The 10797-nt window shown below is 42.7% G+C and overlaps 1 pseudogene; it reads right to left on the reverse strand.

Moving 5' to 3' along the window:
- Positions 1 to 267: 267 nt before the first annotated feature.
- Positions 268 to 1509, reverse strand: LOC112635995 (annotated as a pseudogene).
- Between the last annotated feature and the right edge of the window lie 9288 nt (positions 1510 to 10797).

The following is a 10797-nucleotide window of genomic DNA, read 5'->3' on the forward strand; positions in this document are numbered from 1 at the left end:
AAGACCACTGAGCTCATGGTTCCCTGTGGCTGTCTCCATTATACCTCCATCATAACCTGGGCTTCAGGAGGGGCCTCTGAATTCCCCCTTCCACATTTGGAACAGTATGAGGGATGCAGCAGAGTCCAAAAACTGAGTGACCAGCTTCAGGGTGCCAATAGGGGATGCTGACAAACCAATCACAAAGTTGGTGCCATTTGCTCTTGGGCAGGAGAGGTGAGGCCCAGGTAAGAGCGGCAGCTGGAAAGTGAAGGGCAGACCTGGCTCTCAGTAACAGTAGGGATCAGACTCAAAGGGGCCGTCACGGGACATGCCCAGGTACAGGGCCTGCTTCTCAGTCAGCTTGGTCAGTTTCTCATTCAGCTTGCTCCAGTGGGCTTCAAGCACTGCTTCATCCAGCTTCTTGGGCCCAAAGTGAACCCTAATGGGGTACTTGTCTGGGTGAGTCCACAGCTCAATCTGTGCCATCACCTGGTTGGTGAGGGAGTTATTCATCAAAGAGCTGGGGTGGCCCGTAACACAACCCAGGTTGACCAGCCGGCCCTCAGCCAGCAGGATGATGCAGCACCCGTTCTTTAACCAGGAACAGTCCACCTGGGCTTGACGTTCATCTTCCTGACAGCGTTCTTGTTGAGCCACTTGACATCAATCTCCATGTCAAAGTGCCAGTGTTACCATGATGGCATCATCCTTCATCTGCTTAAAGTGCCAATCGAGGATGCTGTCATTACAGCCTGTGGTGGCGACAAAAATGTCCTCCTGACAGGCCTTGTCCATGGTTGTCACCTCATAGCCCTCCATGGCAGCCTGCAGTGCACTGATGGGGTCAATCTCAGTGACAATGATGTGGGCCCCAAAACCCCTGAGGGCCTGGGCACAGTCCTTACCCACATGGTCATAGCCCACTATCACTACTACTTTGCTGGCAGTCACCACGTCTGTGGCCTGCATGATGCTATCTGTGAGGGACGCTGGCTTGCTCTTGGTGACAGAGCTGTTCACATTGATGACAGGCACCTTCAAGATCCTATTGGCCATCATCTTGTGTAAGTCGTGGACCCCAGTCCGGGTCTCTTGGGAGATGCCTCGATGCCCAACAGGAGCTGTGGGAACTTGGCGTGGAGGAATGACATTGAGGGGCCCGTCCTTTTAGTTTGCTGCCTGCTGGATGCACTACTGCTACTCCTAGTCTGTTTCTCCCTTCCAGGCGTACACTGGAATGCCAGCCTTGGCAATGGCAGTGCCGCATGGTCCTGGGTGGAGAACAGGTTGCCGCTGGACCACTGCCCCTCAGCAGCCGGGGTGATGAGGGTCTCAATGAGGACGGCGGTCTCCACAGTCCGTGTGCAGACGGCCAGCGATGCGGGTGCCTTTCAGTGGTTTGGAGGTCGAGTATAACTCCTACCCGCACATCAGGTCCAGCATCTCATCCTCTGCAGTGTCCAGGGTCTTGTGTCCCCAGGCAGCCAGATCCGTATCAGTGACTTTGCAGGGCAGTTTGTCAGACATGCTGGAGGCGCTTCTGCATGGAGGGAGGGACACAGGCGAAGGGAGCCAGGCCTCTGACTAGGGACAGACATGGCACAGGCTGCGCCGGGCAGAGCAGTTTAGGTTTTTATATAATTTCTCATAAGTAAACAGTTCATAAATTGATACTTTTGATTCATTTACAATATCAGTCAGGTCAGAGAATTAGGGAGTAGATAAAAAATATGGATACACATATATATATATATTTTTTTGAGACAAGGTCTGGTTCTGTTGCCCAAGCAGGAGTTCAGTGGCACAATCTTGGCTCACTGCAGCCTCAACTCAAGCAATCCTCCTACCTCAGCCTCCCAAGTAGCTGGAACTACAGGCATGCCACCACACCGGGCTAGTTTTTGTATTTTTTGTAGAGGGTTTACCAGAAGTAGATACATAATTTTTAAAAACCCTTTATAAGCTAAATATATAATGTGACCATGATAATTCATTAAGTTCACAAGACACTCAATGCCTAGATCATTTTATCATTAGAAATTAAGGCCAGGTGTGATGGTTCACGACTGTAATCCCAGCACTTTGGGAGGCCACGTCTGAGAGGATCACTTGAGTTAAGGAGTTCAAGACCAGCCTGGGCAACAGAGTGAGACCTCTTCTCTATTAATTTTAAAGAACAAAAAAATTAAAATTAAAAAAATTAATGTTTAAATTAATTTTTAACTGGATCTCAGCAAGTCCAGTTTTAGATGATGAGAGTTATTCTGTATTTTAATTATAGTACCACTCATTAGTTAATAAATTCATTTTCCTCTTTGTTAAATAGAGATAATAGCCCCTACTTCATACGAGTGTTTGGAAGATTAGAATGATATAACACATGTGAAATGCTTAGTGCAATGTCTGGTGTCTTACTAGTGTACAGTAAGCCTGCTATAAAATTACTAGTTTTAGGCCAGGCACAGTGGCTGATGCCTGTAATCTCAGCACTTTGGGAGGCCGAGGCAGGTGGATCACCCAAGGTAAGGGGTTCAAGACTAGCCTGGCCAACATGGTGAAACCCCATCTCTACAAAAATTAGCCAGGTATGGTGGCACATGCCTGTAGTCCCAGCTACTCCGGAGGCTGAGGCAGGAGAATTGCTTGAACCCGGGAGGCAGAGGTTGCAGTGAGCCGAGATCGTGCCATCGCACTCCACCCTGGGCAACAGAGCAAGACTCCATCTCAAAAAAATAAATAAATGAAATGACCAGTTGCAATAGTGTTACTGATGATAGTAATGATGATGCCTGTTCTACAAGGGTTCTAAACTTCCTCCAGAGGTTTCTAGTTTTACCTAAACTAAAAGGTAAGCCCCACCCTCCCCACCTCTCTTGCTCTCCCTGAGAATGCAATTTTCATACAGAAATGACATGCTAGAATTCCAGCGTCCTGCAGAATTACAGGATGTCTACAGGACGCTGGAATTCTAACTTTATTCCTCAGTAACTCTTTCTTACTTACAATAGTTCTTTTTTTTTTTTTTTTTTTTTGAGACAGAGTCTCGCTCTGTCGCCCAGGCTGGAGTGCAGTGGCTCAATCTCGGCTCACAGAAAGCTCCGCCTCCCGGGTTAACGCCATTCTCCTGCCTCAGCCTCCCTAGTAGCTGGGACTACAGGCGCCCACCAGCAGGCCCGGCTTATTATTATTATTATTATTTTTATTTTTTTTTGTATTTTTAGTAGAGACGAGGTTTCACCGTGGTTGGCCAGGATGGTCTCGATCTCCTGACCTTGTGATCCGCCCGCCTCGGCCTCCCAAAGTGCTGGGATTACAGGCGTGAGCCACCGCGCCCGGTATACTTACAGTAGTTCTAACATTGTTCCTCAGTAATTCTTACTTAAGGTGTGTGTAGACTTGAAGAATGACAACCATCCTTGGCTTGGTGCGGTAGCTCATGCCTGTAATCCCAGCACTTTGGGAGGCTGAGACGAGCAGATCACTTGAGGTCAGAAGTTTGGGACCAGCCTGGCCAATATAGTGAAACCTTGTCTCTACTAAAAGTACAAAAATTAGCCGGGAGTGACAGGGGCCTGTAGTGCCAGCTACTTGGGAGGTTGAGACAGGAGAATCGCTTGAACCCGGGAGGCGGAGGTTGCAAGTAGGCGCCACTGCACTTTAGCCTGGGCAGCAGAGTGAGGCTCAGTAAAAATTAAAAAGAAAAGAAAAGAAAAAGCCACCCTTGAATTATTTGGAAGCTGCTTGTGAAGAGAGAGAACTCACAAAGTCAGCACCGTTTTTTATTTGACATTTGCTCATCTTGCAGTGAAAACTACACAGCAAAGTCCTTAGAACCATCACTTCAAAGGTGTAAGTTTTAACGTCAGTTATATCTCAAGTGTAAAATTTGGCCCTACAGAGTTTGATAAAATTGTAAAATGCAATTTGGATGTTTAGGGACAAATTATCTGTGCTAAGAAACACAGAGAGAATTAACAAGCTATAAAAATTACAATAGCTAGAAATTTGCAGTAGATTAGGATTTGATGGGGATCCATGGTGATGTTAATTAGGAACAGCAAGCCCCTCCCACAAGCTCATCACAGGAATACCTTAGATTGAGGCAGGCTCAGACCATTTTGACCTTTGATCCTATCTCTTCCTACGAAGACAGAGGGAGATTTATTTAAGGGAAAGCAACACTGGTATTCTTCTTTGGACCTAGAGCACCTTGAAGAGCTGTTGCCAGGGTAAGTCTTCTTATGCTCCACCCACCCTGGGTTTAAGGCGTATCATTACTGGGTTTAAGGCCGGGGAAAGGATATTTAGTGCCTCTCTGACGTGACTGTGTATTTCTGTAATATTTAAGCACTTGAACTTGATGTTGTGGGGCTGGCACCCAACCAAGTTTCAAGGATGGTAGAGTGCTTCTGGTGTATTAATGAACTATTTTGTTGAAGATGCAAATTTCTACAGAATGGAAACTGATAATCCAAAGAAAAATTTTGTCAACTTTGAATCTAAGATTCATGTACCTTGTCCACATTCTCTCATCCAACCTCCTTTCTCATTAGCAGAGAAATAAATCTAGGAATGATTAAATCTAGTAACAAAATAAGTGTTTGGCACATAGAAAACTAAATTACAGATATTAATATATACACAGGAGATCATTTATTTTAAGCTTAAATTATTAGATCTATGTTTTTAAAAGCAATTCAATGTGAGATGAAACAAAACTGAGGTGACTGATTTCTTTGCCATCTCTAAGCGATGTGGTGTTCCGTCTAATAGCTTATGAGTCAGTAGTGTGGTCCACATAATTTAATTGTGAGAAATCAAGTAAGACAAAGAGTATAGATTTGATTTGTTCCTCTCAATGTTGCTTTCAATTATGAGGGTCTAGATTCTAGGATCATGCAGAATATTGGATATATGACACAATTCTCAGGCAATATTATTTGAGGCAATAAACAAAAGTGCAAAAAACTTGTGTCTGTTTTAACTTTCCTGATAAACTTTTTTTTTTTTTATTTTGAGACACAGTCGCTGTGTCATCCAGGCTGGAGTGCAGCGGCACAATCTTGGCTCACTGCAACCTCAGCGTACCAGGTTCAAGCAATTCTTGTGCCTCAGCCTCCCAAGTAGCTGAGACTGTAGGCACACACCACCATGCCTGGCTAATTTTTGTATTTTTATTACAGATGGGGTTTCACCATGTTTATCAGACTGGTCTTGAACTCCTGGCCTCCCTCAAGTGATCCGTCCGCCTCAGCCTCCCAAAGTGCTGGGATTACAGGCAACTTTACATAAACTTTTGAATTCAGAGAAAAAGGAAACAATAACAAAAACATTTTAGCTCCTTCTGTGTGAAATACATAATTTTGACACAGATAGTAGTGCATATGTCTATGCTGATGGTTCATAACATCACAGTAATTTGCACAGTGGATGATACACTAAAGTCCTTTGGTTAGCAGCTTATAAATAGTTTGAGGCTTGTGTGAGGCTTGTGTGTAATTCTGTAAAAAAAAAAAAAAAAAGCATTTTAATCAAGAAAGATTTTCAGGCTGATAAGAAAATGGAACTAGTAAAATATTAAATCAGTAAAATGCATAAAATCGTAATGAAAAAGATATACTGCTAGCATGACCTCATGTCTTTAAAGTGATCATTAAATCCCAAATACCTAAATTACGTGATGAAGGAATATATTCAGAAAAATTAAGGGTTAAACTGAACACTAAAAATTTTTCTAGGCCAGGAGCAGTGGCTCACACCTGTAGCCCCAGCATTTAGGGAGGCCAAGGAGGCTGGATCGCTTGAGCTCAGGAGTTCAAAACCAGCTTGGGTAACCTGGTGAAACCCAGGCTCTACAGAAAGAAAAAAAAAAAAATTAGCTGGATGTGGTGGTGTAGGTCTGTAGTCCTACTTGGGAACCTGAGGCAGAAGGATCACTTGAGCCCAGGAGGCCGAGGTTGCAGTGAGCCGTGATCATACCACTGCACTCCAGCCTGAACAGCAGAGCCAAAACCTGTCTCAAAAAAAAATTTTTTTCTACTCTAAACGAGTCCTTTAGAAGCACTGATTCAAACTGCAAAACCCTTTTATGAAATGGTGAAACAGAATAATATTACATGAATGTAAAAGGACGTTAGGAAGGACAAGAGATGATGAAAATAAATGCAGATAAATTTCCATACAATGTAAAGTATGCACATTAAAACTTTTAAAAAGCATGTGCAGTTTTCACAGTGCTAGCCTTAAAAGTTGAAGAATCAAAGGTAATACAAAGAGAAGTTGTACAATACAGAGACAAAGCTGTGGTCATTAAATAGTACTTAATACCTTCTGGGAATCTTACATTGAACACTGAAAATGGGTAAAAAATGTTCAAATCCTGGTTTATATTATATATCCTCCACTGGAATTGCTTTGTAGTCTTAAAAAAAAAGTTAATATGTTGCACCTTGAGATTAGCTGTGGCAAGGGTATAATTTTAAAAATAAAAGAAAATTACTTACAGGCCCAGACAGTTCTGTAGGCATTTTAGGTCAGTGCCAACTTTTAAGTGTACTGGGAGGTGTCCAGTCCCTGGGATAGAAGCACAGATTCCAGGCTATTGGAATGGCTGAAGTGTGAATTAACTCTGTTGGTGCAAACTCTCTTCCAGCTCAAAATATTCTCAGCTCCCCAAAGCAGCAGGCCTATCCCAAGTTTAGATTTCTGAAAACTTCTCTTTTGTAAAGTATGTTATTTATACTTCTTGTTGAATGCCTTGAAAATTAAAACAAACAAACAAACAAACAAACAAAAAACAGAAAACTAACAAAAAGTATGTTATTTATTTATTTTTAATTATTAAAACAAATTTTTTTTTGAGAGAGTCTCCCTCTGTCTCCCAGGCTGGAATACAATGGCATAATCTCAGCTCACTGCAACCTCTGCCTCTAGGGTTCAAGAGATTCTCATGCCTCAGCCTCCCAAATAGCTGGGACCATGGGTGCACATCACCATGCCCTGCTAATTTTTTTGTATTTTTAGTAGAGATGGGGTTTTGCTATGCTGACCAGGCTGGTCTTGAACTCCTGACCTCAAGTGATCCACCTGCCTCAGCCTCCCAAAGTGCTAGGATTACAGGAGTGAGCTACCATGCCCGGCCCTAAAGTATGTTATTTAGAAGGGCAAAACCTCTGGAAGAAGTAATATTCTGGAAACGAAGGTCAAGAGTAGCTTTAGAGAAATTCTGGTGATTATTTATCCATTCACTGAAACAAATCGATGAAATGAGCACACTAAGTAAAACTGTGACACATCAGCAATGTAAAACTGGAAGAGTTTTGTTTTGTTTTTCTTCTGTTGTCATGGGTGATGGTGGTGGTGTTTACATTTTTTGTCTTTGATTCAATCTTCAGGTAGTTTGTCATACAATAATTTTAATAATTAAAAAATAAATTTCAGATTATCCTTTTTTTTTTTTTTTTTTGAGACAATGTCTCACTCTGTCACCCAGGCTGGAGTGCAGTGGCGCGATCTCTGTTCACTGCAACCTCCACCTCCCCAGTTCAAGCAATTCTCCAGACTCAGCCTCTCCAAGTAGCTGGAATTACAGGCATGCATATCCACCTCGGCCTCTCAAAGTGCTGGGATTACAGGCATGAACCACCACGCCCAACCCAGTTTCAGATTGTCTTTATTTGACATACTGTATATAGCCAAGTAGATATTTCTCAATCCTGTCTAAAACCTGTGCTGATCTAGTCTTAAACTCTCTTCTTAACCTCACACTGAGGCTTCGGCCATTAGATTATCCACTCAAGTCTCAGTTGCCTTTTTCCTTAGGATGCGATTCACATGCACCTCAGAGACCTGGAATGCCCACCTCTCAGCTTCCTTTCTCTTTGCTAATCCTCTTCAACTCTGTTTTCCATCCCCAACCTCCCATATTCCTCTTTTCTGATTACCACAAACTGTAGTACTTCTCGTTTCTCAATGTCCAACACTGAAATGTTCATAGTTTAGGAAACTGTATCCAGAAATAAAGCTGTATGTCGTAGAATTTCTCATAAGGGTACCTCAGGTAGGCAAAGCATTACTTTGCTATAAGTAAATAATCCATCATCTGCTGTGAAACTCTAAGATTGAGGTTTCAAGAACTGAAGAGAGGGCTAGGTGAGCCTCAGACACAGCACTCACTATGCGCAGGGCCTGAAGGGCAACAATGACCTGTAATGTCAGGCCGCTGTCAGCAGGTCCCTGACTGCAGCTGTAATACTTGCAGACCAAGAGGTATTTTGCGCCGTTTGAATCTCTAAATTTCAAAAACTACTATATGCCCCTATAAAATGGAATATTTGCAGGCTGCCCAGACCTTATAGTGTGTAGTACTTAATTCTAAAAGCCTTTCAACGGAGCCAACATTAGCATTTTATTATTTTTTTCTTATGAAAATAATAAATTAAGGCTAAACCCTGGCTTAGAGATGAACTATTTCTGGCTCACTATCCTTTGGCCAAATGCCTTAACCACTCAGCACACTTTTAGGTGTGCCAACTAAAGAGTTGGCACATCAAGGGATGGGAGAAGGGAGGAGGGCATGACTTTGCTTTTGTCTGGAAACCTGGTTTGTATACAAATAAAACCAAAGGAAACCAATAGTGTTTGTAAATAAGGGTATATTCTGGAATTGTGTAGGAGAAAGATGAAAGCCTCTTAGATGTCAAGGAACCCTTGAACAGAAACCCTGGCATCAAAGGCTGTGCATAAGGAGTAACGGTTCAGAGTAAAGGGAAGCTTGGCAACCTACCAAACCAGCACAGTTTCTCCTTATTCTTCCTATACTTTAGACATGCAAGTGGGATAGTGTCTCTTGTGCAACTGCTAAGAGGAAGTGACCTTTGGATCGAAGGAAGTAGAAAGATTAAATCAGAAAGAATCAAGGTTCAGAGTCTGCAAAGCCATAAGCCCTCTATTTGGGCCAGCAAGGTCAGTCTCTTTTATTTTTTGTTTTGAGACAGGGTCTCACTCTGTCACCAAGGCTGGAGTACCGTGGTGCAGTCACAGCTCATTGTAGCCTCAAAATCCTCGGCTCAAGTGATCCTCCCAGCTTAGCCTCCCAGCTCAGCCTCTCGCATAGCTGAGAACACAGGTGCGCTCCACCATGCCTGGCTAATTGTTTTATTTTTATTTTTATTTATTTATTGATTGATTTTTTTGAGACAGAGTCTCGCTCTTGTTGCCCAGGCTGGCGTGCAATGGTGCGATCTCCGCTTACCGCAACCTCCACCTCCCAGTTCAAGTGATTCTCCTGTCTCAGCCTCTCAAGTAGCTGGGATTACAGGCACACGCCACCATGCCCGGCTAATTTTGTATTTTTAGTGGAGATGGGGGTTTCTCCATGTTGGTCAGGCTGGTCTGGAACTCCCGACCTCAGGTGATCTGCCCGTGTCGGTCTCCCAGAATGCTGGGATTACAAGCGTGAGCCTTTATCCCAGCCTTTATTTTCATTTTTTTGTGGAGATGGGGTCTCACTGTGTTGCCCATGCTGGTCTCCAACTCCTAGGCTTGTGCCTCCGCCCAAAGTGCTGGGATTATAGACATAAGCCACTATACTTGGATAGGCTTTATTCTAGCTCTGCTATGCTTTGCCTTGCTTCCTTTAGCCACTAAAGTCTTGTGGAAAAGCAATGTATATCATCAGATTCCAAATTCTTCTCAAGTTAAGACAGCGACTTTCTGGAGTTAATGGGTTGTGGCTTCATTTGTAAATCCTTGAAGGTAGGGTGCCCAATATTGTAAAACATAACTCTAGATTTAACTTACTCATCCATTGGGTTAAAATAAAAAGTATTTAATACCAAAACTTCAAAAGCCAAGTCAAAACTATCTTTTAAAGCAAAATGCGGACTCCAGTATTTTGGCAAAGTTTCTTTCCTTGATTGTAGTCATTTCAAGGAGAGAGAGGTTAACCTCTTCCCCTAATCTCACCTCTTCAAAGAAAAGAAGTTGAAGCAGAAAAATTAGCGCTGATCTCATGTTAGGATTCAAAGGGCAGGATGGGGCTGTGTAATGTAGTGATGGAAATAAGATAAAACCCTTGTTACTGTTTTCCAGAAGCTAATCTGAAGGTTGCCATGGTAACTCACCAGGGTACAAGACTGTTGTGAGCTTTAGGGAACAATTTTGGGATACATTCTTAAAAGAGAATATCAACTGCTTTCATCAAATGGGTGAGAAGTGGGGCACAGTGGCGCACATCTGTAGTACCACCTAATCTGAAGGCTGAGGCAGAAGGATAGATTGAGTCCAGGGGTTCGAGACCAGCCCAGGAAACATAGCGAGATCCTGTCTCTCTCTTACACACACACACACACACACACACACACACACGAGTAACAGAAGAGTCTTTTGGAAGTGGATCAAAACTGATTTAAGATTTTGATTCGAATTTTTGAAAAAGTACGTGTCTTGCGAGAAAAACAACAGAAAAAAGTCAACTGGTAAGTCTTGCCAAGTCTGTAGGGGAAGACTCACACCAAATTGCAGGGCTAAAAGAAAGAACCTAAAAGTCAAAAGCAATTGGAGCTATTTGGTAATTTAAATATGTACATTCTGTAAGAATCGAAGCTATCTGCTATTAGCTTCTTTGTTGTCCTCTTGGTATTACTTATAGAAGACTCCAATTCAGTGCATTTGATCCTACTGTTTTCCTACATTAGTTTTCATTCTGAAGTCATTGTTTCTATACATATTAATCGCTTTATACTTCTTTTTCCCTTTTACGGAAAAGCTAAATGTAAAAAGGGTGTCATTGCAGCAGTTTACCAGGAACAATTA

The sequence above is a fragment of the Theropithecus gelada genome, chromosome 12 (genome assembly GCF_003255815.1).
Source record: "Theropithecus gelada isolate Dixy chromosome 12, Tgel_1.0, whole genome shotgun sequence".
NCBI classification, from domain to species: domain Eukaryota; kingdom Metazoa; phylum Chordata; class Mammalia; order Primates; family Cercopithecidae; genus Theropithecus; species Theropithecus gelada.